The sequence below is a fragment of the Chionomys nivalis genome, chromosome 9, assembly GCF_950005125.1.
Source record: "Chionomys nivalis chromosome 9, mChiNiv1.1, whole genome shotgun sequence".
In the NCBI taxonomy this organism is placed as follows: domain Eukaryota; kingdom Metazoa; phylum Chordata; class Mammalia; order Rodentia; family Cricetidae; genus Chionomys; species Chionomys nivalis.
The window spans coordinates 19771233-19797520 of record NC_080094.1 but is presented as its reverse complement, the minus strand read 5'-3'; the positions used below and the strand labels follow the sequence as shown (position 1 = coordinate 19797520).

Here is a 26288-nt window from a genome sequence, read left to right as displayed (position 1 = left end):
TGCTACTTACTGACTTGCTCCCTTGCTTTCTTACAGAACCCAGGACCACCAGCCCAGGGATGGCCCCACCCACAATGGTTTGGGTCCTCCTCCATCAATCAATCGCTAGTTAAGAAACTGCCCTCGAGGCTTGCCTACAGCTGGATCTTTGGAGGCATTTTCTCAGTTGAGGGACTCTCCTTTCCGATAACTCTACTTTGTGTCAAGTTGACATGAAACTAGCCAGCGCAATGTCTTATGCTCCAGAAAGCAGAACAACTAGGCTGTTTTCCTTAGTGTCAGGAGACCCTCCCTCCCCAGTTCCACAACCTAAGAAATCTTGCTGTGTGTCTTCCTTCTGTTTCACTTGTTGGCTGTGTGGAAGGAATTTTTATAGGATTAGATGTACCTCCTCAGTACGTATACCCAGCTGAGCTGGCTGATCTCAGCTTCTGCATTTGACAGCAAGCCCTCTGCCCTCTCTGCTCCTGCATTTGTAAGTGATCAGGGGGAGCCCATGCCCTGGTCATTGGTAGTGCAGGCAGAGAAAATGTGGAAAGAATGGTCCTGTGTTGGGAAGGTCCACACCATGCCTTCCAGTGCTGGGGGCTTTCCCGTATGTGATTTCTCAACTCTACATACACTTGGGCCCCTAGGCTATTGGAGCTACCCCACAGGCACATCATTGCTGTCACTGGGACTTTTGCTTTCTGCCCTGGGTTTTAAGGTTTCCTAGATGGCCAGCAAGGTCGTTGCCAGTCCACAGTGGCACACTGCCACACACCTGCTGCTTGCATCATAGCTTCCTGTTGTGGGGGGGTCACTCAGGTCAGTGATGTAGTTGGTGGCGGCTGCCCTGCCCATAGACCATACACAATGTGCATTGAAGGAGTCAGAGGGAACCATGGGTTTGTTCTGGAAATGAGAGCCAACAGTTTCGGGATACTTACTGTCTGGGGACTCCTGTGCCAACCCGTTCCCCCATACCTGCCATGCCCTGCTGCGAGCAATGGCAAGCCTGGGGCTTATCAGTGTCATGTTGTTTTCAGGTGAAGCCACTCTCTACAGAAGCATCATGGGAGCTGTTAGGAGCATTCTAGACCCACCTGTACTTGAGGTAGTTCTCTTGTCTAGTTCATTCTCTGTGGTATTGGTCCCTTGCCTCTGATACAGAGCCATGCATACTGCCAAGGGCTTTGAGGGATCATATAAGGGTACACTAGACATGGAAAACTGGGTCTGTCACTCTCAGTCAAAGACTGACTCAGAACTTCGTTGCCAGTATTTGAAAAAAAAGAGAAGGAGGATGATAGGTGACTTTTGTTCTACTTGAGCACATATGTCTGTCCCAATTCCTACTAGTTCCCACCATTTAGAAGCGACCACGGAATGTCTGTGCTCTGGTCCTCCACAATGCAGGAAGCAGAGCTTCTGAAAGCCATTTCCCGTGTTTGAAAGGTCCTGTCCTGTCCCTCTCAAACGCAGGTGCTTTCTCACACTCCTGCTTCCCACTCGCCCGCCATTTCAGCCTCCCCGAAGGACATGGGCTACCGTGTAAAAGTCAGTGATGGGGGACATCTTGTTTATGTTCTTTTTGTTTTGTGTGTTCATTTTGAGACAGGGCCCTACTATGTAGCTCTGGCTTGGCTGCCTCTGTCTCCCAAGTGCAAGGATTAAAAAAGGCATGTGCCACCATGCCTTTATAGGAGATATTTTGGCTTAGCCTTTCTCAGCTTCTCTCCCTGCTATCAGAGAGCAAGGTTTTGATACTTTAGAGTCTAGAAAGGCCAGGGTGGATTACACATATGTGTATGTGGGTGATATGTACCCACCGCTACAAGGTTTTCCTAGAGATGCTACATTTTTCACTTTCTTTTTTTGAGAGGGTCTCTATAGTCCTGTATCTCACTTTGTAGCCCAGGCTGGCCTTGAATTTACAGAGATTCTCCTGCCTCCACCTCTAGAGTGCTAGAATTAAAGGTGTGCCCAACCATGCCCGGCAGAAGTGATCTTTTGGAGTTGGTGTGCCTTTGAAGAAATGTGATTCAGTGGACTAAAGGAGATTTGTTTTAGGAGGGAGCGTAAGAGGGATGGGCTTTGAGGTTGAGATACAGGCCATTAATGATAGCATATAGGGAAGACTGCTGGAAGGAGGGACCTTGGTGGGAGGAGCCCTGAGAGTGAGCCACTGAGCTGCGTCTTCGCCATTCACATGACTGCTCAGTTGTCCTGTGGAGAGCTGTTTTAGACACAGGACTTGTCTTCATGGTGACTCTTTATCCCTCATTAATTAGGAGCATTCTGACCGGCATCAGTGTGGAAAGACCAAAATAGGAAGACAGTGTAGGGAACGTGGCCCTGACTGTCTCACCATGATCAACGGCAGGAGTCTCATCCAGGTGAGCTACGGTCAGGTGACTGGGTCGGGAGATGCATTTTGAAGTGGAAATTATAAGCGGCTGGCTTTGCCTGACTTTCTGCCTTAGGCTATTGTGGTGGTGTCTGTGGGTGCCACATAGCACGGAGAGCTAGGTTCCTGCCACACAACGTGCCTCCAGACCTTGCTGCCATCGGCTAACCATCGAGGAACACCCTTTTATTTGGTGAGTATGCAGAGGGAAGAGCCTTGACTCTGGAGACTTGGGGACCAAAGTCAGAGAGACCCTTAAGCTGGTTTTGTAACACCCCTTAGAACCACAGAATGCCATGTGGCACCAAGGTCCTTGTTCTCACAGGTGAGCACCAGGGAAACAAGGAATATTAAGCACGCAGCGTTGTCTCTTCAAAGGAAGAGATATTTAACTGTTTTCCACCCAGAAGGCTGGGAGTGGAAGTGTTTAATATTCTACTGACCTTCGTGCTATCTTTTTGACCAAGACCGTGCCAGATCCTCCCCCAGACTTAAGATGTCACACATAATCAATCAGATGGGTGGTGGTGGTCCATGCCTTTTATTCCACAGGTCTTGTATGGCAGAGGCAGATGGATCTCTGAGGTTGAGGCCAGCCTGGTCTACAGAGTGAGTCCAGGACAGCCAAGGCTACACAGAGAAATTCCTGCCTTGATAAACCAAAAGTAAATAAAAAATTTTTTAAAAGCTGTCATGTGTACTCAATCTACAGAACCCATCTTTATGGAGATGTCACGTGTATTGTTTTTATGTATTGGGCACACAGGAGTGTGTTAATTATCACCAGAAAATTGTTTCACCAAATTATGCTGGTATCAGACTCTTGAAGTTTGAACCAACACTTAGCCGGGCGGTGGTGGCGCACGCCTTTAATCCCAGCACTTGGGAGGCAGAGGCAGGCGGATCTTTGAGTTAGAGGCCAGCCTGGTCTACAGAGTGAGTCCAGGACAGCCAAGATTACACAGAGAAACCCTGTCTCGAAAATAAAACAAAGCAAAATAAAATAAAAGTTTGAACCAATACTGGCTATTGAGTCATGTTGAAGTAGACTGCCCTTTTCCCTCATCTGGCAACAAAAGATCATTACTCGGTGGCGACGGGGCTGATGTGGTGGGTCTGATGTGGTGGGTCTGATGCGGTGGGGCTGATGCGGTGGGGCTGATGCAGTGGGTCTGATGCGGTGGGGCTGATGCGGTGGGGCTGATGCAGTGGGTCTGATGCGGTGGGGCTGATGCGGTGGGTCTGATGCGGTGGGGCTGATGCGGTGGGGCTGATGCAGTGGGTCTGATGCGGTGGGGCTGATGCGGTGGGGCTGATGTGGTGGTACCGATGGTGGTGCTCGTGAAGGAGGTGCTCGTGGAGGCGGTAGTAGTGGCCGTGCCCGCTTGGGTAGTACTAGTGTTAGTGGTGCCGATGGAGGTAGTGCTCGTAGGGGTGGTACTGGTGGTGGTGGCAGTGGCATGGGCACAACTGGCGACCAATGTGAGGGACTCAACTCTTAGAGAAGGTAAGATGTTTCTTTTAATAGACTCGGGTCGGAGTTCGGTCCTGTCACCAAGAGATTACAACTGTAAGTAAGAGAGTAAAATAAGCTTGGGTTCTTCTCAGCCCTCTGAGATAAAGCATTCTATACAGTTACTGATAATATTTGTTTAAACCCAAAGGAAGAAAATATTGAGAACAATAGCTCTGCAATGTGATGTCTGTAAAATTCAGTCCATGGCTTCCTGACCGAGAACATTGGAACTGCAACCATGAGGTGGGGGTCTACAGAGAAAGTTCCAGGACAACAACTCTGTCTTGAAAAACCAAACAGAAAAAAAAAAAAAAAAAAAAAAAAGACAACCGGAAATGCATAGGAGCTAATGTAAAAAGGGCCCATGAAAGAGGAGATAAAATTCCGGTGCCAGTTATTTTCCAAGCTGGAGCACAGTACTGTATTGGCCGGACTCGGGAAGATCATTGAAAAAAGAATTTTTGTTTCCTCTGCAGGCCAAGTGGACTCCACTGCTCCTGGAGGTCACCCAGGTCAGGGCATGTTCATGTTGCTGTCACATCATGTGTCACATCCATCCAGCCACATGCTCTCAGTCTTGCAAAATAAAGAATTTTATCTCGTCTTCACATAAAAATGGAGACTTTCTCACTTCAGGCCTTTCAGGCACCGAGAGACCAAACACCACCCAGGTTCCTTGGTATTTATGATTTCTAAAATTTCATTTTTTTAAATTTACATTTTTATACAACATAACAAAAAATTTATGAACAACAATGTGAACAAGCTTCACATGAATTTAAGGGAAAAAAGGGGGGCAAATTGGAATCAAGAAAATGTTTTAGAGTATTTCTTCTGAATAATATGGTGGCCAAGGACTGAAAAGATAATTGCATATTTCTCAAATTTCTTTGGAAGGCAGAAGGAGTTAAACCAGAAATGCAATCAGTATGAGTTAGATTATTTTAAAGTTTTCACCTAAAATTATTTTTGGTAAAGACTAAGAACCTGTTAAATGTAGAAAGAAATAGCACCTTCTGGAAGGTTCTTCCTCTGTGGAACTGGTGTACGCATTTTTGTTTTGTTTACAGTACAAGCTAGACATGTTCTTTCATGCTCGCATGGGAAAGCACAATTGTTTTTTCCTTCAGGATTTTCTGTGATTGTTTCTCAGTACTTCTGAATATACTGTTAACCTAATAGGAAAGTCTTCTTGAACTCAAAATTAAAATTGCCCTAAATTTTAAAGATCCCAAATCTTATATAAATAGCCTTAGGTTTAAATCTTTAAAAGTTAATGACCATTGTGAATTAAGTAATTTCTACTTATGTTTTGGTTTTGTGCTTCCCTGGGTCTGACATCAATGATCAGACTCTTGACTAGAGAGGAAGTTAGAGGAGGCTCATGCACACCTATCTATTGCAGGCTTATTTCACACAGTATTCTAGTACATGATTAGTAGTGAGTACTTCTCACGTCAGCTTGAACTAGGGCTGTCTATGTCTGTAGCCTTCTCTGTCGGGTGCACAGAGGCCTTGTGCTTGGTGTGCACCAAAGGCACTCACAGTGCCTCCTGCTAACTAGTCAGCTGCACAGCACAGCTCCAGGCAGGACATGGGGTCCTGAGGGCTCCAGGAAAATTCCATGGTGTCATATCTAGAGCTTGATATTATCAAATAGTTCCTTATACATTTCCTTCCTCAGACTCCCATTGCAACTGAAAAACTGATAATGAACCTGCTTGTACTAGCAAGCACTTTAAAAATTTTTGCAAGTTATGGAATATTAATCGTGTTACTGTAATTCCTTACAATCTACAGGGGTCAAGCTATTGTAAAACAACACTATCAAATACTGATACACCAATTTAAGTCCCTACAAACTATGCTACATTTAGCTATACTAACTTTCCTTTTTCTCACTTTAAAAGATAATGCTTTTTCTGCTTCCGACAAGCATTTTGCCCTAAAGGAGATACAACCTAAAGTGTATGTTAAAAAGCAAGATCTAACTAACCACTAGAAAGGGCCCGATGTTTTAACATCGAGGCAAGGCTTATATCTTACAGAAGAGAAATGAAGTCCCAGGTGGCTCCTGCCCTGACACATCCAACAAGGACAGCATCCCGGAGACCATCAGACAAACCAAGTGTCTACAGATAGATGACAAAGCCATCAAAAGGAGACGTCCCAAGAGGAAGAGGAAGCCAATAACTTGGGGGAGACATCAAGACTAACTTGTCAAGCCAAGACGTTGGGGAAACAATAAGGACATAATACTACTGACCCCCAAAACAATGCTGTTAACGTTTACTGACTATATATTACCTGTTAATTCTCAGCTTGCCAGTGCAGAATCCAAATGCCTTTTGTCAGGGGGACTAAAAGACACCCCTGTAAGGGGAGAGAATATGATGTTGTTTCACTATGCTAAAAACTGTTTTTATCCCTTGGGACCAGTTATCTGGACAACAGAGAGTATACAAATATCTAGTTACATGGATGGGGGATATTTTGGTTGGACTAATCTAACTGATTAATCCAAATGTAATAATACAGATTTTAACATCATATCTGTGCTCTTTAGAAGGTTCTGATAGTGGAAGTTATAATTGTATGAAGATGAAAAAGAATATCTGATGCATTGCTTACTAAACTAACGTTGAACCAGCACCATCTGCTGGTCGTGTGAAATCCGACTGCCTTCTTGCCTATGTATGGGTGAGGTTTTCGATCCAGACCCTGAAGTTTTCTGTGCCATGTGCCACCATCCTCTTTCCCCACCTTAATACATTTTGAAGTATGCCGCCTGCTTGTTCTTGCCTTCATTTGTTTGCTGATACCCCTGTGCACCAACAAGGTTGGCTTAACTCCCTGAGAAGTCACCCTTGGTGGCACTTTTCTAAGACTTGACTGGGGACTGTGAGACAGAGTCAGATTGGAGATTGAACTAGAGGTGTGTTTTGGGGTTGGAGCTCAGGAGAGAAGGGATCTGTGAGACTTGACTGAGGAACATTTGGGCTTGAAAAGAGAGAAAGAGGCTTGGGTGGACAGCTAGAGTCAGGGGCTGAAGGCCTTGAGGAAGGAGGAGGACACTGAGCTCTAGGTGAAAAGGAGCCAATGTCTTAGCCACTCTTCTATTGCTGTGAAGAGACACTGTGACCACCACAACTCTTAGAAAGGAAAGCATTCAATCAAGGCTTGCTTACAGTTTCAGAAGTTTAGTCCGTTATCATGGCAGGACGCATGGTGGCAGGCGGGCACGGGCTCTTAGCTACTCCCTGATCCACAGGCAGCAGGCAGAGAAAGAAAAAAAGAGAAAGACTGGGCCCAGCATGGGCTTTTGAAACCTCAGAACCCACTCCCAGAGACACACTTCCTCCAACAAAGCTATACCTACTCCATCAAGGCCACATCTCCTAAGCCCTCTTTGTATTCACATATATGAGCCTATGGGGGCTGATATGATTCAAACCACCACAACCTGCCTCCAGATCTGTTACTATGACACTTATTTGATCTTTGGAGATGATGGACAGTAGCAGCTGGGGCAACAATGGCCACGTTTCTCTGCCCATGTTTCAGATACCTTCCACACGGAACTCCCCAAGCCCAGGACACAAAGGGGAAAGTAGCCTGGCATACTCCTCCCCTGCTTCACCCATGGCTGGAGCTAAGGTTGAAATAGGCAATTGCAGGAGGTAGTGTGAGGCCACTCCACTTTGTACCTGCCTTACATCTGGCCTTCATTCCTCTCTAGCGCCTCCTGGGAAATCTTTCCAGCCTATCTCATGTTCTGGCCAATTTCAAACTACCCCTTATTTTTAGTGAGAAATACGTACATTTTCTTCCATATGTGTAAAGTTCCTCCTGTTTCTGAGACCAGTGTCTCCAGTGAAGTTTTGCTGTTGGTTGGTGCCTATATAATGATGGCCCTCTTCTGTTAACTGATACTGTTCCTGCTCGTGGCTAGGTAGCCTCCCGCCAGTCATTGAGAGCAGTGTCTACCCATCTTCCTTAGCGTCTCTCCCTCTCAAATAGTTCTCTCCGGGACTCCCTGGTACCCTGCTTAGTTTGTGCTTTGTGGAAGATGGCAGTGATGGGGAAAAGGGAAGATGGAGGTTGAGGGAGGCTGGAGAGGAGTCAGGGCCTTGGGGATGTGCAGCGTGGTTGCTTAAGGGACTTGGTTCCCTGGTCCTCAGCATTTGCTTCCTAAACAAGCCAGACTGGCTGATTTGTGGTGCCTGCATTTCCCGCTTCGATGCTGCCTGTCCTGGCATGGTGGCTGGTATGAAGGTAGCTGTGATGATTTGAGTGAGAAAAGTCCTCCAAAGGCTCAGGCATTTGAACACTTAGCTCCCCCGTTGATAGAGCTGGTTGGAGAGGTTATGGGGGTATGGTGCAGCCGCCGTGGGTGAGTTTAAAGGCCTTGCTTTCACTTCCTGTTCACTCTCTGCTATGTGCTTGAGCTTCAAGATGCGACCTCTGAGCTTGATGCTCCTGCCACCATGCCTGCTGTTTGCTGCTGTGCCTTCCTGCCATAATGGACTCCTTTTTTAAATTTTTTTTTTTAATTTTTTAATTAATTAATTTTTGGAGATAGGGTTTCTCTGTGTAGCCTTGGCTGTCTTGGAACTCACTCTGTAGACCAGGTTGACCTCAAGCTCACAGATCCTCTGGCCTCAGCCTCCCAAGTGCTGGGATTAAAGGCGTGTGCCACCACCACCTGGCTCATATGGACACTTATCCCCTTCTGGAACCATTAGCCAATAAGCATTCGCTTCCTTAAGTTGCCTTTGGGTATGTGCTTTATCACAACAGAAAAGTAGCTAAGACAGTCTGTAAGAATGTTTCAGAGAGCATATTACAGGTCTCCGTAGTCAGCACTCCGTAAAAGGCCAGCTCTTCCCAACTCTAAATCCTCATCTCTGGCCCAGCATCTTCGATCTTCCTTTTGCTCTTAGCTTCTCTCACACAGCAGAGGACACAGGCAATCCCCCTCTCTCTTCTCCCAAGCCAGCCCCTCCACCTTCTCCTTCTGCTGTAAACTCCCATGAGCACCCCAGCTCCCAGCTGTATCTAGTGAATGTGTTCTTTCACTGTGTCCTCCACTGGGCAGCTGGCTTAGCAGTGTCACCTCCTCCAGGAAGGGCACCCCCCACCCCTGGGTCACATCCCGTACCATTTACGCAGGCAGTTCTATGGCTTCACAGAGCAAACAATCCAAAGGGCAGATTTCTCTTTCCTAGGACTGACCTTGCACGGGACAGGGCCATACCCTTGACTAAAGGACTAACATGGTGTGCTGGAGAAGGGCCAGGGAGAAGATAAGAAGCAGGGAGGCGGACTAGGAAGTCTGGCATTTTGCATCGAGTAGACTGAAAGTCACCTGGGTGATGGGATGGGTGTAAATGATTTTCTCACCTCTGGGCATCACTGTAGACTGTTTAAGCATCATCACAGTGTAGACCAGGATGGAGAGAAGCTCTCCTTACGGATACCAGACCTAGTGTGATCTTGGAAGGTGATAGGGGCTGTTCCTGGTTATTCATTTCTGCCAGCCATTAAGGTAAAGGTGACAGCTGGGTCTGACCAGCATTTGCAGTCAGCACCAGGCTGGGCATACCTTGTGACCAAGCTCTACACCTGCCAACTCCACCTCTCCTTAACTTGACCTTAGCAGTAGACCTGGGAAACACAGTCACCCAAGTACAGCCATTGATAGACCTAAGCTATGACCTTTGTTGAGGACCAATGACAAAGATGAGCAAGACTACAGATTCCCTCCTGGGGAGCGTCACTGTGTCAAGAGTCTGAGTGATGGGCTGCAGGTAGAGAAATAGGAAGAGAGAGAAACTAGGCCTCCACAGCGGCACCCGGGAGAGCAGAGCACTGAAATCTTGCTCCAGGTGAGAGAGCAGTGTCTCAGAGTCTTACAGGCAGAAGATGATTGCCCAGGTTCTAAATCACATTTATGCAGTAATTTTAATTAGCTTACAATGTAAAATTGCAATTCCAGGGGCTGCAGAGGAGGCTCAGTGGTTAAGAGCACTTGTTGCTGTTGCAGAGGACCTGGTTCAATTTCCAGCACCCATGTGGCAGCTCATAATTGCCTGTGACTTCAGTCTCAGGGGATCCAATGCTCTCTCTTGACCTCTAAGGGCACCAGGCACGGACATAGTACTTATATACCTGGAGGCAAAACATTCATATACATAAAATAAAAAGTAAATCTTTACAAAAATTATAATTTCAACCCATGAGGCCCAGGGGTGCAGTCATCTCCGATTTTTTTTAAGTGTGGTCATGTGATCAAGATTCCTGTCTCTTTTCTTTCCATTTGGCCACCACTATTCCAATTACTAGAGGGAAGAATGAGTCTCTGCTCATTACTCCCAAACATATCAGCAGAATGCCTAGCACCTGGAGGGTTCCATAAACACAAAAGAATGAGGCATAATTCTGTAGGTGGCCTTGACAGCATGTAACAGAAATAGTTCGTGCAGTTCCCTCTGCCTCCGTGTTAACACCTACCACGTCTCCAGGATTCCTGGACCAGCCTTTGTCTAGAAGCCACCTAGTGAGAACATACTGGCCTGTCAAGTTCTAATATAGTCACTTAATTGCTGTGGGACCTGGGGCACTTTCTTTTGCCTCTCTGAACCTCAATTTTTGCCTATAAAAGCTGACCACAAGTTAGCACTTGCCTTAAATAGCAAGGACTGAATGGGATGACACGTGTTAAATACATGACGGAGTACCTCGTGCTCAGTGCTCATAAATGTCAGCTGTTTTTGTCTGATGAGCATATATAGATGACTGATGGATAAAAGGAATAAGAAATACAAAATGCCCCCACACTATCCTCCTCTGTTAAGGTGACATCACATCCTTTCTGGTCTGCTCATTTGCAGGCATCTAGTTGTTAGTCATCACTGTTGACTGGTTGAACTTGCACTGAATGCCACACATGGTATTAGCTAATACATGTAATTACCTCATTTAATCCTCACAACTCCGTGAGGCAGATTTAACTGACCACTTTTCACAGATGAAAGAAGTCAAGGCTTAGAGAAACAATGACCCACTCCATGCCCAGTGAGTGGCTCAGCCAGTACTGGCTTTCTCAGTATCCAGAACTGGTCACAAGAGGCAGGGGCACGCCTGCCCACTGGTGCTAGATTTCCATGGGAACCTGAAATCTGAGGCACTTCGCTGGTCCTTCTAGCTACTCAGACTGCTGCCATGGTACTCACTGACCAATAAACACATCTGCAGGCATTAAAAATGCAGCTTAGAGGGATGGAGAGATGGCTGAGCAAACATGAGACCTGGGCTTGAATTTACAGTATCCACATTAAAAAAACACACACAACATACTGGTGTAGCAGGGTGCAGGCAATGGGACCGGTGGATTCTCATTGAATCTGTAAGATTCAGGTCCAGTGAGAAACCTTGTTTCAAAGACTAAGGTGAACAGTGATGGAGGAAGACATCAGATGTTAATCTCTGGCCTCCACATGTATGTGCATGCACACTTACACACAGGTACACAGATAATGCACAAACACACACACACACAATTTATACACACACACAGGCCATTGTAGGCCCATATCCTCCAAGCATGAGGTGTTGTGAAGTGGGCATTTCAGGTGTTTTGGTATTCTGAATTACAAATGAAGGCTTAGGTAGGCAAATAGGACATGGACTCAGGTGAATTATGGGTAGAAGAGGAGATATCAGCCAAGGCAGACCTTCATGTGCAAGGTTCTTGACCACTGTTATTTTGTGGGGCTCAAGTCTTCTTGCTCAAGTCTCCAAATGATTCAATCACATTAAGATATTCCATTCCTGCATCATTTCTTTTTTAAAATTTATTAATTTTTGTTTTATGGCACTGGTATTTTTCTTACATGTATGTCTGTGAGGGTTTTAGATTTCCTGGAACTGAAGCTACAGACAGTGGTGAGCTGCCATGCGGGTGCTGGGAATTGAACCTGGTCCTTGGGAAGAACAGTCAGAGCTCTTAACTACTGAGCCATCTCTCCATCCCTCCTGCTTCATTTCTTATTTCTCAGCACAAAATATACCTGGTTTTGAATTTATTATGGTGGCAGCATATGTGGCCTTGGCTTTGCAGTGCCCTCAGATTTCTTTAGTGCCAGATGCATCGTTACTTCTCACGTTTCATCACCTGTGGGTGGATGACTTGTTCCTAAAGATTGAGAAACTGGGACAGGTGCCATATGCCTTTAAAAAATTCAGCATTCAGGAAGAGGTGGTAGGAGGATCAGAAGTTCACCAACATCTCTGACAACAGGCAAGCTCAAGGCCTATGTGTGACACACCAGACTCTGTCTCAAATAAAATAACAAACAAAAACAATGTTATGGATCAGCTGGTTAGTTTTAACCTCAACTTGACAAATCTAGTATCACCTGGGAAAGAGTCTCAGTAAGGAATTATCTTGATCAGGTTAGTCTGAGGGAGTGTCTGTGGGGGATTGGTTTGATTGTTCATTGAAATGGGAAGTCCCAACATGAGTATGGGTGGCACCATCTCACTAGCTGGGTCCTGAACTGTTGAGAATCCAGAGAGCTCTAAGCTAACAGGCAGCAAGGGTGTGTTCTTTTCCCTCCATTCTTGACCGTGGATGTGATGTGACGACAGCTGCTTGAATTCCTGCTTTGACTTCTGGGAGCTAAAATGAGCCTTTCCTCCCCTAAATGGCTTTGGTTGGGGCATTTTCTCAGGGCAATAGAAATGAAACCATGTTGAGGGAAGCTGCTTGTTCATTTCCCAGCTGCCCAGACTCCAGAAATAATCACTCAGAAAAATATATTAATTAAAACGCTGCTTGGCCAATAGCTTAAGTGTATTGCTAGCTAGCTCTTATATCTTTGGTTAATCTATATCCATTATTTTATATTTTACCATGAGGTTCATGGTTCCAGTGCATCTGTCCTAGGTGGCGGCTGCATGGCGTCTCCTTGACTCTGCCTTCTTTCTCCCAGCATTTAGTTTTGGTTTCCACACCGACCTCTATTCTATCCTATCACAGGCCAAAGCAGATTCTTTATTCATTAACTAATAAAAGCATCACATATATAAAAGGACTTCCCACAGCATTTCCCCCTTTCTGTTTAAGTAAAAAGGAAGGTTTTAACTTTAACAAAACCAGAACATTATGCTTCCTCAAGGAATACATCAGACAGATGTTTTATCTAGAGTCTGTGAGAAAACGTCAATCATTTTTTTTCTGCCATACTACACATATCATTTAGATTTTATTTCATAGCCATAGAGCAAGGAGCTGGGCATGAAGTGCAGCAGTAGGGTACTTACCTACCAGCATGTACAAGGCCCTGAATTCAATCCCTAGTCCTACAAACAAACAAACAAACTAACAAAAAATAAAAAAGAACACATGGACATAGAGGAACACATTTTCCAACAATGCCCTAAACTTTTTAGTCCAAGATTGCTGTCTTCCTTCAATTGATTGCTTTAAGTGTTGATTTTGTCTCTGCCTCCATTTGCTGCCACCAGTAGGCAGCATAGCAGGGAAGGTATGAGCAGAGACAGTCCCTCATATGCTCAAGATTTACAAAATAAATACACCTGTCTTCTCCTCATGCATCAAGGTCATTGAGAAATGCCATTTTGTCATTTGAAGACATTTGGAGTACAGCTGTGGGAGGTGTACTTTAATGTTGTGAAATCTTGAAAAGGTTTCCAAGTGTGTGTAGGTGGGGTTTTTCTGTGTCCCAGCAGTAGCTCCCAAATAACCACAAGAGACTTAATATCAATTATAAATGCTCAGCCAATAGCTCAGACTTATTAATAACTGTCTCTTACAACTTAAATTAACCCATTTCTATTAAACTATGTATTGGCATGTGACTTGTGGCTTGCCTGTCCTCCAACATGTCTTGCTCCCTCCATGTCTTCTGGCGACTCCACTGACTCTGCCTTTCTTTCTCCCAGCATTCTCAATTTGACTGCCCTGCCTATACTTCCTGCCTGGATACAGGCCAGTCAGTTCTTTATTAACAATGAGAGCAACACATTTTCACAGTGTTTAGGATTATTTCACAGCAATTGTGTTGGTTTAAATGAAAATGAGTGTCATGGGCTCATGTTTGAATACTTGCTCCCCAGTTAGTGGAACTGTTTGGGAAGAACCAATAGGTGTGGCCTTGTGGGACAAGATGTCATTGGGAGTGGAGTTTGAGGTTTCAAAAGTCCTTGTCAGGCATTCTCTCTCTCTCCTCTCTATCTCCTCTCTCTCTCTCTCTCTCTCTCTCTCTCTCTCTCTCTCTCTGTCTCTCTCTTTCTCTCTCTCTCTCTCCTCTCTCTCTCTCTCTCTCTCTCTCTCTCTCTCTCTCTCTCTCTGCCTGTGAATAAGGATTCTCTAGCACCATGCATGTCTGCTTCTGTCCATGATGATAATGAACTAACCTCTAAAACTGTAAGCAAGGTCTCAGTCAAATGCTTTCTTTTATAAGAGTTGCCTTAGTCATGGTGTCTCTTTACAGCCATAGAACAGTAACTAAGGTAAGCATTATGGGCTGGACATGTATGGCCTCTGATGTGTATGTTGATACCCTGGGCCCCATTGTGACTGTATTAGGAAGCAGGGTCTTGGAAGGCATCTGCTTCTTTTCCTGTGGCTGTGATAAAATATGACAAAGGGAGACGGAGATGTTCTGACTCACTGTCCAGGTTACAGGGGAGAAGCTAGAGAGCTGGTCATGCTGCATCTGTAGTCAACAAACAGGAAGGGGCAGATGCATGCTGCTCAGCTTGTTTTCTCCATTTCTACAGTCTACAATCTCCACCCAGGGAATGGTCCTGTGTTGTGGGAGGCTGCTTGTTTGTTCCTGGCTGTTCAGCCCTGAAATAACTACATAGAAATTGTATTAATTAAATCACCACTTGGCCTATTAGCTCTAGTTTCTTATTGGCTAGCTCTTACATCTTAATTTAACCCATTTCTATTAATCTGTTTATTGCCATGTGGCTGTGGCTTACCGGGCAAGGTTCCATCCAGCATCTATCTCTGGCGGAGCTACATGGCTTCTCCTGACTCTGCCTTCTTCCTCTCAGCATTCAGTTTAGTTTTCCCTGCCAGGCCCAAGACAGCTTCTTTATTAATCAATTGTATTCACAGCATACAGAGGGGAACCCCACATCAGTTCTTCCCACAATTAAGATGGTTTTTCCCACATCAATTGATCTATGAGGCCTATTTCCCAGGTGATTCTAGATCCTATTAAGCTGACAACACTAGCCATCCCAGAAGATAATTAAGTTCCAATTAGGCCCTGAGGGTGTGGCTCTAATGATGGCTTTTGCTAGCGTTTCCTCCCTCTACCAAGCTCAGAAGGCAGGAAGGCAAACCAGGAACAGGCCCCTCACCAGGAATTCAGTTGGCTAGCTCCTTGAACTTGGACGCTGGGCTTCCAGAACTTTGAGAAATAAGGTACCCAGTCCATTGTGTTTTGACACAGCAGCCAGAACAGACTGAGAGAGCGACAGGCTTCCTGTTCTGGGAGGACAGACAAACGTAAGAGTTGTGCTTTGCCAACCAAGGATGCCCGGGGCACACCATCTGGGCTGCAACAGGCCAGGTGTATTGATGAATTTTTTACCCCCAAGACAGGGTTTCTCTGAATAACAGCCCTGGCTGTTCTGGAACTCACGCTGTGGACCAGGCTGGCCTTAAACTCAAAAGAAACCTGCCTGCCTTTGCTTCCTGAGTGCTGGAGTCAAAGTCATATGGCACCACCACCTGACTGAAGTCATGAATTTGAACTGTGTTCAGAGGTAAAAGCTAAGGTTGGGACCATCCTCCCCAAAAAGCTCAAGAAGGACCATTTGTAGCACAGAGTCTTGAACTCATCCTGAGATAAATGTGAGTATCAGTCAGTCATCACATCCAGAGAAATTCAATCTGTACATGAGTACTCTGAAGAGGAAAACATGGCAGTTGGAACCCACAGGGGGTGAACTTGGTCTGGGGTCCAATTATTTATTCTGCAAGCTGGCACTCATGGCCCTGGCTAGTCCAATCACGTGACTGGGAAAATTTTAAGGTATAAAATGCTGGCTAACAAGACCGATGAACAACATGGAAAAACTTCAGGTACCCTTGCTAGATGAGTAACTGGCTGCACAAAGTCACCTGATTCTTTTTGACAGCATCAATCCTGCCCTATGGGTTGGAATGAGTTCAGCCAGACCCAAAGAGAGCTGAAACCCTGATTTGCCTCTCAGTGGGAGAAGCATCAGTTACACTGTAATGAAATCTGTACGATGGGTCATACCATTGATTGATGGCCATCTCTGGAAAACAGTCTGTCCTGAGAGCTCAAACCATTGGTCCTTCTTTTTTTCCAGGATGATACCTTTCAAACACTATACAAAGTGACATTTTAACATATATATATGTTATATATAAATACAATTTATATATAAATGGTTTTATGTAAATACAGTTATTCTGCACTTCCATGTAGTGATTGTACTGTGGAGCAAATGAGAATCAGACTGTGAGCGAAGAAGACAGTGTCTTACTCTGCCCAGCAGCTCCTGTGTCTGTTAGTTTATTATATGTTTGCTGTCCTCATGTTTCAAAGTGTTCAGATATTTAATCTTTAATTTTCCCTCAAGGAAGATGTGTGCATCTGTGTGTGTGTGTGTGTGTGTGTGTGTGTTTTATGTTGCTTTAAGTGAAGCCCTCACACAAAAAAAAGTATACAAAAAAATCACCACTTACAGGACAATTCACTTGACTCTAAACTTACATCAACCTTTGACACTAAACTTTACCTTCTCAGCCACATAGCAAGTCTTTATCCTTAAAAGACATATTTTAAGGTCATTAAGTAGTGGTGTCTATTTGAATTGTTATATTGATATAATTTTTGGTTAAAACATTTAGGTGAGAAAAAAAAAAGAAAAGCAAGCAGCATTCCTGTATAAGACCGTGCTTTAAATATACTAAAAATTGCTGGGCGGTGGTGGCACATGCCTTTAATGCCAGCATTAGAGAGGCAGAGGTGGCCAGATCTCTGTGAGTTCAAGTCCAGCCTGATCTACAAAGTGAGTTCCAGGAAAGCCAGGGCTGTTCCACAGAGAAGCCCTGTCTTGAAAAACCAAAGACAGACAATACATGTCTTACAAAGTAATAGTAACCAAATCAGGTTCTGGCATAAAATAGACACAAAGACAGTGGGACAGAATAGATAATCCAGATATAAATGCACAGAATTACAGCCAACTGATTAAAAAAGATTTTTATGTGTATGTTTTCCTTGCATGCATTCATGTGAGCACTGTATGCATGTATCATGCCTGGTGGTGAGAAGGAAGGGTTGGATTCTCTGGAAGTGGGGTTACATAAGGTTGTGAGTTGCTATGTGGGTACTGAGAAATGAACCTAGGTCCTCTGGAAGAACAATATATATGTTTAACTACTGGTCCATCTCTTCATCCCCCAGCTAACTGAATTTTGATGAAGGCAGAAAGGAAAAGTCCTTTCAGTCCAAGGCTCAGGAGCTAGGCATGGTGACACATGCCTATAACCTTTAAACTGGGAGAGTGTGGCAAGATGGTCATGGACTGGAGGCCAGTCTGGGATCATAATAGCATCCTGTTTTTAAAAAACTGCAAGAAATATGGATATTAATATGTAGAAGAAAGAAACTAAACCTCTATCTCTCACTATATAAAAAAATAGCTTAAGAGACTAGAGAGATGGCTCAGCGGTTAAGAAGAACACTTATTACTCTTGTAGAGGATTTAGGTTTGGTCCCCAGCAACCGCATGAGTTACAGCTCACACCATCTGTAACCCCACTTCCAGAGAATGTGACACTCTCTGTAGAGATAAGTTTCTGTCCCATCTGGTCCTGCAGTCATTCAGTACCAAATAAACACACAGAGACTTGTATTAATTACACACTGTTTGGCTTCTTAGCTCAGGCTTATTACTAACTAGCTCTTATAACTTAAATTAACCAATAATTCTTATCTATGTTTAGCCACGTGGCTTGGTACCTTTTCTCAGCAAGGCATTCACTTCTTGCTTCCTCTGCATCAGACTTATGACTGTATCTCTGCCTTTCATCTTCCCAGAATTCTCCTAGTCTGGCTGCCCTGCTTATACTTCCTGCCTACTGGCCTACTGGCCAATCAGCGTTATAATAAACCAACATGTGTGACAAATCTTTACAGTGTCCAAGAACATTATCCCACAGCAACTCTCTTCTGGTCTCTCCAGTCACAGGAATGCACATGGAACACATACATACATATAGTAAAAACACTCATATATATAAAAGAAAAAAATCTAAACAACAACAACAAAACAAAAATCAACCAACCAAACAAAAACCCTAAAACTTAAAATGGATCAAAGGCTTAAATATAATCAAACTACTAAAAGAAAACATGTGTGAAATGATCTGAGCTTTGGTTTAGGAAGAGTTTTTTTTTGTTTTTCAAAAACAAAAACAAAAAGCAAACAGCAAAAAAAATTGTCAATTGAATTTCATCAAATTACAACTCTCTTGCAGAGCAAATGAAACAGAGATGTGACCACCTGTGGGAGGGGGAGAAAGATTTGCAAACTATTCATTCAAGAAAGAGGGTTAATCTGTAGACTATGTAAGAAACTCAATTCAATAGTAAAAAAGCAATTAATTTGATTTTAAAATGGGCAAATGTCATAGGTAGACATTTCTCAGAAAACATTAGCCAAATGGCTAACAAAAAAGTCTATGAAAGAAAGATTAATTGGGGAACTGTCAAGAACTACACAGGAACCATAGGAAAATGTCATCTTACCCAATTTAGAATGTCTATTATAAAAGAGATTAAAGGTAGGGCTGGAGAGATGGCTCATTAGTTGAGCACTGCCTGCTCTTATAGGAGACAGGGTTTGAGTCCCAGAACCCACGTGGTGGCTCATAACTGCCTGAACTACCTCTGACAGTTGTGAGTCACCCTGTTCTGGCCTCCGTGGGCACCAGTCACAAAAGTGGTACACAGACATACATGCACGCAAAACATCCATACACACAAAATAAAACATTTTAAAAATTAAAAAGAGTAAAGGTAAGTGCTGATGGGACAGAGAGAAAGGCAACTCTCATACACTGTATGAGGAAATGTAAATTACTGCAGATATTGTGGAAAGTTCCTGTAAAACAACATAAAAAAATCTGATCTAACCACCCTCCTGCTGGGAGAGAACACATTTAAAGGAACTGAAATCAGAATGTTAAAGGGACACTTACACTTGCATGTTATGGTATCACCATTCACAGCAGCCAAGATATGGAACCAGCCTCAGTATCTACTGATGCACGAATGAGTCAAGAAAGCGTGGCATGCAGACCTGTCTTACTTAGGATCTCTATTGGAGGCATTTCCTCAACTGAGGCTACTTCTCTGATGACTCTAGCTTGTGACAAGTTGACAGACAAATCCAGCCAGTACAATACCCAATGGAATAGTAAACAACCGTAAAGAGAATGACATTCCACCCTTTACAGCAACGTGGGTGGAAGAACTGGATGTCGTTACGAGAAGAAAAATAAGACAGGCACAGAAAGACAAACACTGCACATCCTTATATACACATGGCAGCTAGGAAGTTAATCTCAAAGTAGAGGGTGCATGGGAAGGGCAATTTATGGTACCGAGATGCAGCTGGGTAGGAGTAACTTATGTTCTACTTTGCATAGTGGGATGACCATGGTTGATAATAGTTAATAAAATACTTCAAAATACCTAGTGAAGAGAAACTTAATGCTCCCAACACACACACACACACACACACACACACACACACACACACACACACAACTGTATATCTGATAATAGATATGCTAATTACCCCGTGTGATGGTCAGTTTTCATTGTCGACTTGCTACAATTCAGAATCACCTGAGAAGAGTCTCAGCAAAAGATAGATTGTCCAGATCAGATTGTCCTGTGGAGGAGCCTATTGATTCAATTAATTGATGTGGGAGAGGAGGGCCCAGCCCACTGTGGGTAGCACCATTCTCTCAGGCTTGAGTCTTGGGCTGTGTAAGAGTGAACTGGGCTGATCATAAACATGCGTGCATTCGTTCTCTCTCTGTTCCTGACAGCTGGTGTGACTAGCTGCTTCAAGTTCTTGCTGCCTCAGCTTCCCCATAAATGATGGACGGTAACGTGAATTATGAAGAAAAGAAACCCTTGCTCCTCTAAGCTGTTTGCTGGTATTTTACTACCGCGACAAGATACTAAATTAAGGCATCCTATCTGTTCATTACTAATTGTTTACATGAATACACGTACACAATGAAATGTCACACTGGACCTCATGAATATGTATACCATGTACAATTACTAGGTGTCAGTCAAAAAGAATATCAAAACACGATATAAATTACATGCTATTGAGTTCAAATCTGTATCCACTGTGGCAAGTGCAGATATATATATATATATATATATATGAAAATGACCAGAAAAAGCAACAAGCTAATTTGTAGCTGGGTAGTTATGAGTTTTAAAACTTCTATTTGCTTTACTTCTCTTTTACATTATTTTCTTTTGTGAAATAAAAATGATAAAAATGTCTAGGTGCCTCAAGTCAGAATGGAACACAACTTCTTTTCCCTATTTAAAGTAATGGAAACACTCCTCCCCCATGGTTTTCCTTTAAGGAACAATGTTGTCCATGAATTAAAGTCTCAAGGTGGAGAGGAAGAGGTTATCTTCGCTTTCCCAAGTATTCTTTTCTTTTTGAGACATGATTTCATGTAGTCCAACCTGGCCTAACATACTCTGTGTGACAAGTTATTTATTTATTTTTAAATATTTATTTATTTATTATGTATACAATATTCTGTCTGTTTGTATGTCTGCAGGCCAGAAGAGGGCACCAGATCTCATTACAGATGGTTGTGAGCCACCATGTGGTTGCTGGGAATTGAACCTGGGTCCTTTGGAAGAGCAGGCAGTGCTCTTAACCACTGAGCCATCTCTCCAGCCCCTTTGTGTGACAAGTTAAAAGATGACTATGCCACCATGTCTGGTTTGTGCAGTGCTGAGAATCAAACCCAGGACCTCATGCATGCCAAGCAAGCACTCTGCCTATTAAGCTACATCCCATGAACTTTAAAAAGGTTTCAAGTCCTCTGTGTCTGTTACCTTTCCAACTCCTATCACCTGTTGCTCTTCAAATCTATCATTCGTAACTGATTTACTATAGCTGTCCAATAATCACAGTGTTAGGAATGTGGTTGCGAGAGGTATAAATCAGATCCACCACTCCCTCTTTAAAGCAGAAAGGCAGTACAGGGGCTGTGCATCTACCTCAGTATATCTTAAAAAAGCAGATTTCCTTGCCTTCTTTTATACTTCTTAGTAAAGTCTTTCTCGAGGTCTCAAAATGGCCGCTACATCTCCTGGTATTGTTTGATATCATGGTTCCAATCATGAAGTAGGGGAAAGTTGAAGGACACGGTTTTCTCCAGGACTTCCTGTATAGCCTAGGTCTCTCTTGGAACTTTGGTTTATGCTTTATGGGCTAGGACACTGCTATGCTCTCTCAAGGGGCAAGGGGATTTGCTTTTTGGCCTCTGTAGTGTAAAAAAGGGAAGGAAAGACGCTTGGAGGAATGATTGAGTTTCTTTCTTTTAAATGTTTTTTGAGTTTCTCTGTAGCTTTGGATCCTGTCCTGGACCCACAGTGTAGACCAGGCTGGCCTCAAACTAACAGAGATCTGCATGTCTACCTTCCAAGCACTGGGATTAAAGGCGTGTGCCACCACTGCCTGCCTGACTGAGTTTCTTAAAGCACTTGTCAAAACTATGATTAATTAAACTATATTGTTTCATCTACATACTGTACTGGCACATTCTTACCCACCGTTCCTCTCTTCCCTTTAGCTACTTTCCTGGGGGTAGGTGGGGCTTGTGGTCTTGAAGAAATTCTTGTTTTATTTCTTCTGCAAGGGAACCAGTTTCTTCTTCACTCATACTGTGGTCCAGGGTGAGAGTCACTAATTTCTCTGCTCTTTCCACACAAACATGTGCCCTTTGCACAACCTGACATAGTGACTCTTCCACCTCAGTCACAAGGGCAGCCTGTTGGGGAATATTATTGTAAGGTGTGTGACATTTGTTCATGCTGCATTTGTTTAACTCTGTGAAGCTGACTCTTTGCCTGTCTAAAAGACCTGATGGTCTAGTAAAGCGCTATGGCCAACAGCAAGGCAGGAGCAAGGATAGGTGGAGGCTGGAAGGCAGAGAGGATAAATAGGAGAATCGTGGACAAGGAGCAGTGAGAGAACAAGAGGAGGAGGAAGTCAGGGGTCAGCCACCCAGGCACCCAGCCAGCCACGGAGTAAGAGTGACAAGTAGATAAACAGAAGAAAAGGGAAAAGCCCAGAGGCGAAAGCTAGTTGGGATAATTTAACAAAAGCTGGTAAGAAATAAGCCAAGCTAAGGCGGGGCGTTCATAACTAAGAATAAGCCTCTGTGTGTGATTTATTTGAGAACTGGGTGGCAGCCCCCTCCAAAAGCCAAAAGAGTAGGAGCAAAACAACCAACACCACAGGCCCTCCATGTAGACGTCACCCTCCCTCTTTCCTTCCAGCCTGACATGGGGAGTACCTTTCTAACGCTGTTACTTTCTTCGTGGGATTTGAAGCCAAATTACTGAAAGTGGTACTGGTCGCAAAACGTCCGGCACAGTGCAGGTGCTCAAACTTGTACCTCTCGCTATTAATATCTTATCTGCTAGATCGGATGCAACTCGCTGATGACAGGTGCAGAATCTTAAGTCTGATTCATCCTTTTAACATTAAGCACACCAGGCCTGGCGAGGGCATCGCTCATAACAACGCTTCGCCCATGTAATAAGGGGCTGAGCAAAGGAAGAGCTATAGTGCTGGCTTGCGAGATATTCCTTGAGCCTGAATGGCAGCCGGCTTTTCACAGAGAAGATCCTTACTCTTCCGCACTGAGAACAAGCATAAGCCGGGCTGCTTCCAGAGCCGGTACCGCGATGAGGTAACTGCCCCGTCACTTCACTCCTCCTTCTTCACTGGAGCCCGCAAGGGAGGGGGTGTGTACTCGCGCTTCGCGCGGCCCTCTGGGACGGCTGCGCACGCGCAGCTTCCGGCTCCTGGCCTCGAGATTTATTTGACGCCGCCCGTTCGGTTCCCTCCGAAGGCAGGCGCGCCGCGCAGGCGCAGTAGTCCCTCTGGCTGGGGAATTATTTGACGCCACCGCCCCTGGCAGTCGGAAGTTGCTTGAAGGGAGCCCAGCCGGCCGGCCAAGAGACCGGTCCTCGTCGTCCCCCGGGCGCCCTGTGAGAGTCACCGACGGGTGGACGGACCGACCGCCGGAGGAGGGCTGGCCTGGGCGGTGGCAACGCGGGCCCGATGGCGCGGGTCGCGTGAGGCGGCAGGCCGAGTGCGGCCCGCGGTGCGCCCGCCCAGCGATGCGGGCCCCGCCCGTCGCCTCAGGTACGCGGCGGCCGGCACGGCCGGACCCTCCCCTCTCGTTGTTTTGTTTTTTTTTTTTCCCTCCGGCGGCCACTGAGGCGGGGGCCCTCTTGCCCTCCGTTGCTCTCCTGGCCGGGCCTCGGCAAGCTCATTCCTGAATTCTGAAGCGGACGCACTGGGCGCGGGAGCGCAGTCCTGGCCCGCGGCTTCTGCCGGGTGTGAGCGAACCTTGGAGGGTCGGACTGGCCGCGCGCGCCCTTGGCAGCCTGGGGACGGGGGCGGGTCTGGAGTGGCGGCGGCAACTCGGAGGAGAATGCGGTCCACCGCAGGGCTGGTGGAGTTGCTGCCGTCCGGTGAGGATGTTGCTGCCGGGGGCACGGTGACGCGTGGGGAGAGTAAACAGCCACCCTTAGCTAGCGCTTGCTGTCTGCCAGGCCCAGGCTAGACAGGGAACTTCACCACTCTGCATGGCAGGACTGTTACCCCATTCTCTCGACCAGGCAATCGAGGCCCAGAGCGATCGGGCGCCTTCGGTGCCCAAGGTCATATAGCTGGGGCAATTTGAACTCAAGCAGCCTTGACAGTCCAGTTCAGGTTCTTAACAATTAGGCCATGGGAGCTCCAACTTCGATGCACGGTAAAAACCTACTTGAGAGTTTTGAAAAGATTCCAGGTACCACAGCACCCCAAACTAATTAAACCACTATGCCTGGGGGGTGGGCGGGAGCCAAATAGCAGTATCTTTCTGGAGATCCCCTAGTGGTTCCGGGGTGTTGTAAGGTTTGGTAACTGTGAACGGAGGTAATCTTCACTCCAGAGGTCCGTGAGTGTCTCTCCGGTTTAGCTGTGCAGGAGGATGCTTGCTAAAAGTGTAGATTCCCCTGGCAGAGAAGCATAGTGTCACTCCCCTCCCCCTAGTGTGCCCTCGTTCTATTGCTGAAACTCCGTTTTTCTGCCCCGTCCTCCTGAGTGCTAGGATGGTAGCTGTATGCCACGAGAGAGCTTTTCCTGAGGTCCACTGAGTACCACGTCTTTGGTAGGTAGGTCTTCCTGAGGGTGAGAAGTAGTTATGAATTCTTAGCTGAGCTTTTGAAAAATGTATACATCTCTTGCAAAACTTTTGGTTTGCAATTTTCCTTGATATACAGTCCTCGTGGTTAGAGTTTCCCTTGCCTCGGGACTTTTGCCGTACCGTTCTTTTCTCAAGATAGTGCTTTCTCAGCTCTCGATCCAAACACATACACTTTCTCTCACACAATCATTTCTGTCTGCTGCCTAGCTCTCAACGTTGTGCCCCTCCCCTAACCCCTGCCCTGCCCACCTTCATTTTTCCTATCTGCCTTTGGTACTATCATAGTGTAGCTTACCCTGTGTGTGTGTGTGTGTGTGTGTGTGTTGTAGTATTGTAGCTCTAGCTCTTTGACACTTTGGGCTTTCAGGCATGGGCCATGTTTTCTTGGTCACTATTTGGAGTACTTTGACATAGAGACTGGCAACATTTTTTTGACTACGTTTTAGTCCCTTTATGTGACTGATAAACCTCATGGTACAGAGACATCTGTTTCTATTTTTGTAAAAGGTATATGATGTTCTTAGCATTGGAGTTTTGTCCTTTTTTCCTCAGGAATACTCTAGTTGCTTATTCATTTATTCAGCAGATGAATAAAATGTTGAATTTTTATCCATGGCAAGGCACTATGTTTTTTTTTTGTTTTTTTTGGTTTTTTTTTTTTTTTTTTTGGTTTTTTTTTCGAGACAGGGTTTCTCTGTGGTTTTGGAGCCTGTCCTGGAACTGGCTCTTGTAGACCAGGTTGGTCTCGAACTCACAGAGATCCGCCTGCCTCTGCCTCCCGAGTGCTGGGATTAAAGGCGTGCGCCACCACCGCCCGGCTGGCAAGGCACTATGTGTAACTGTTCCAACAACATTGGTTAGTTTACCTGGGTGAGGTAGCACACACCTTTAATCCCAGCACTGAAGAGGCAGAAGGAGGTGGATCTCTATGAGTTCCAGGCTATCCTGTTCTGCACAGCGAGTGCCAGGACAAGCCATAGTTACGTACAGATACCTGCCTCAGAAAAACCCACCCAACCAATTAACACACAAAAACATTGGTTTGGTTTTAATGTTAACTTCATCTCAGACAGTCGTTTCTATAGGGGGAGACTTTTTATTGCTCCTAAGGTTTTGTGTGTATTCCTTCCTTATCATCTGAAAAAGTGTCGTCTAAAAGCTATGGCCTTGTGAGTATGTATAAACACAAGCAGATGAGATAACTCTCAGTTATAGTTCATCACATTCTATGGGTGACAGAGTAAATAAAACCTTAGTATTGGCAACTGACACACTTGTAGTTTTATTACATAATGTTTGAACTGCCATTGCTGCACATGCTTACCAACTTTAAAGGAAGTCAAGGCAATCATTCACATTGCATCTGTTTCTGTCCCCCTTTTAAAATTGTTATATGTATGGATGCAAAATGTGTGTGTATCAGTTGGACGCTTGATGCTGGCAGAGGCCAGAAGAGGGTGTCAGATCCTCTGAAACTAAAGTTAGGGAGAGTTGTGAGCTTCCATGTGGTTGCTGGGAATTGAATCTGGGTCCTCTTTAAGAGCAGCCAGTAAGTACTCTTAACCACTGAGTCAACTCTCCAGCCCCTTGTTCTTGGTTACTCTTGAAGCCATATAAAATTTATAAAAGTAAGGAGGTTAAGTGTTATAGGAAGGTCATTATGAAGAGGGTTATTGACAATGAAGATTCATCCACACACTTTATGTCGATACTAGGGGTCGAACACCAGTGTGCTACTACTGTATTTCCATTTCATGTGTATGTATGTGTGTACGTATGTACAGAGGTACATACTGCTAATCTCCATTACACACACA

General features: G+C 45.0%; 1 protein-coding gene and 2 non-coding genes across 6 annotated transcripts in view; all 3 read left to right on the top strand.

Moving 5' to 3' along the window:
• Positions 1-465: 465 nt before the first annotated feature.
• LOC130882167 (small nucleolar RNA SNORA71) lies at positions 466-598 on the top strand. The gene has a single exon (XR_009057796.1). It is a non-coding gene; the product is annotated as a small nucleolar RNA SNORA71 (small nucleolar RNA).
• Positions 599-1343: 745 nt separating this feature from the next.
• LOC130882169 (small nucleolar RNA SNORA71) lies at positions 1344-1477 on the top strand. Its single transcript, XR_009057798.1, has one exon. It is a non-coding gene; the product is annotated as a small nucleolar RNA SNORA71 (small nucleolar RNA).
• A 21724-nt stretch (positions 1478-23201) lies between these two features.
• Positions 23202-26288, top strand: part of Ralgapb (Ral GTPase activating protein non-catalytic subunit beta) — a 93855-nt gene continuing 90768 nt past the window's right edge. For all 4 annotated transcript variants that reach the window (XM_057780423.1, XM_057780422.1, XM_057780421.1 and 1 more), the window contains exon 1: positions 23202-23420. The gene's annotated coding sequence lies outside the window, so the exon portion shown is untranslated. The remainder of the gene's footprint in view (positions 23421-26288) is intronic.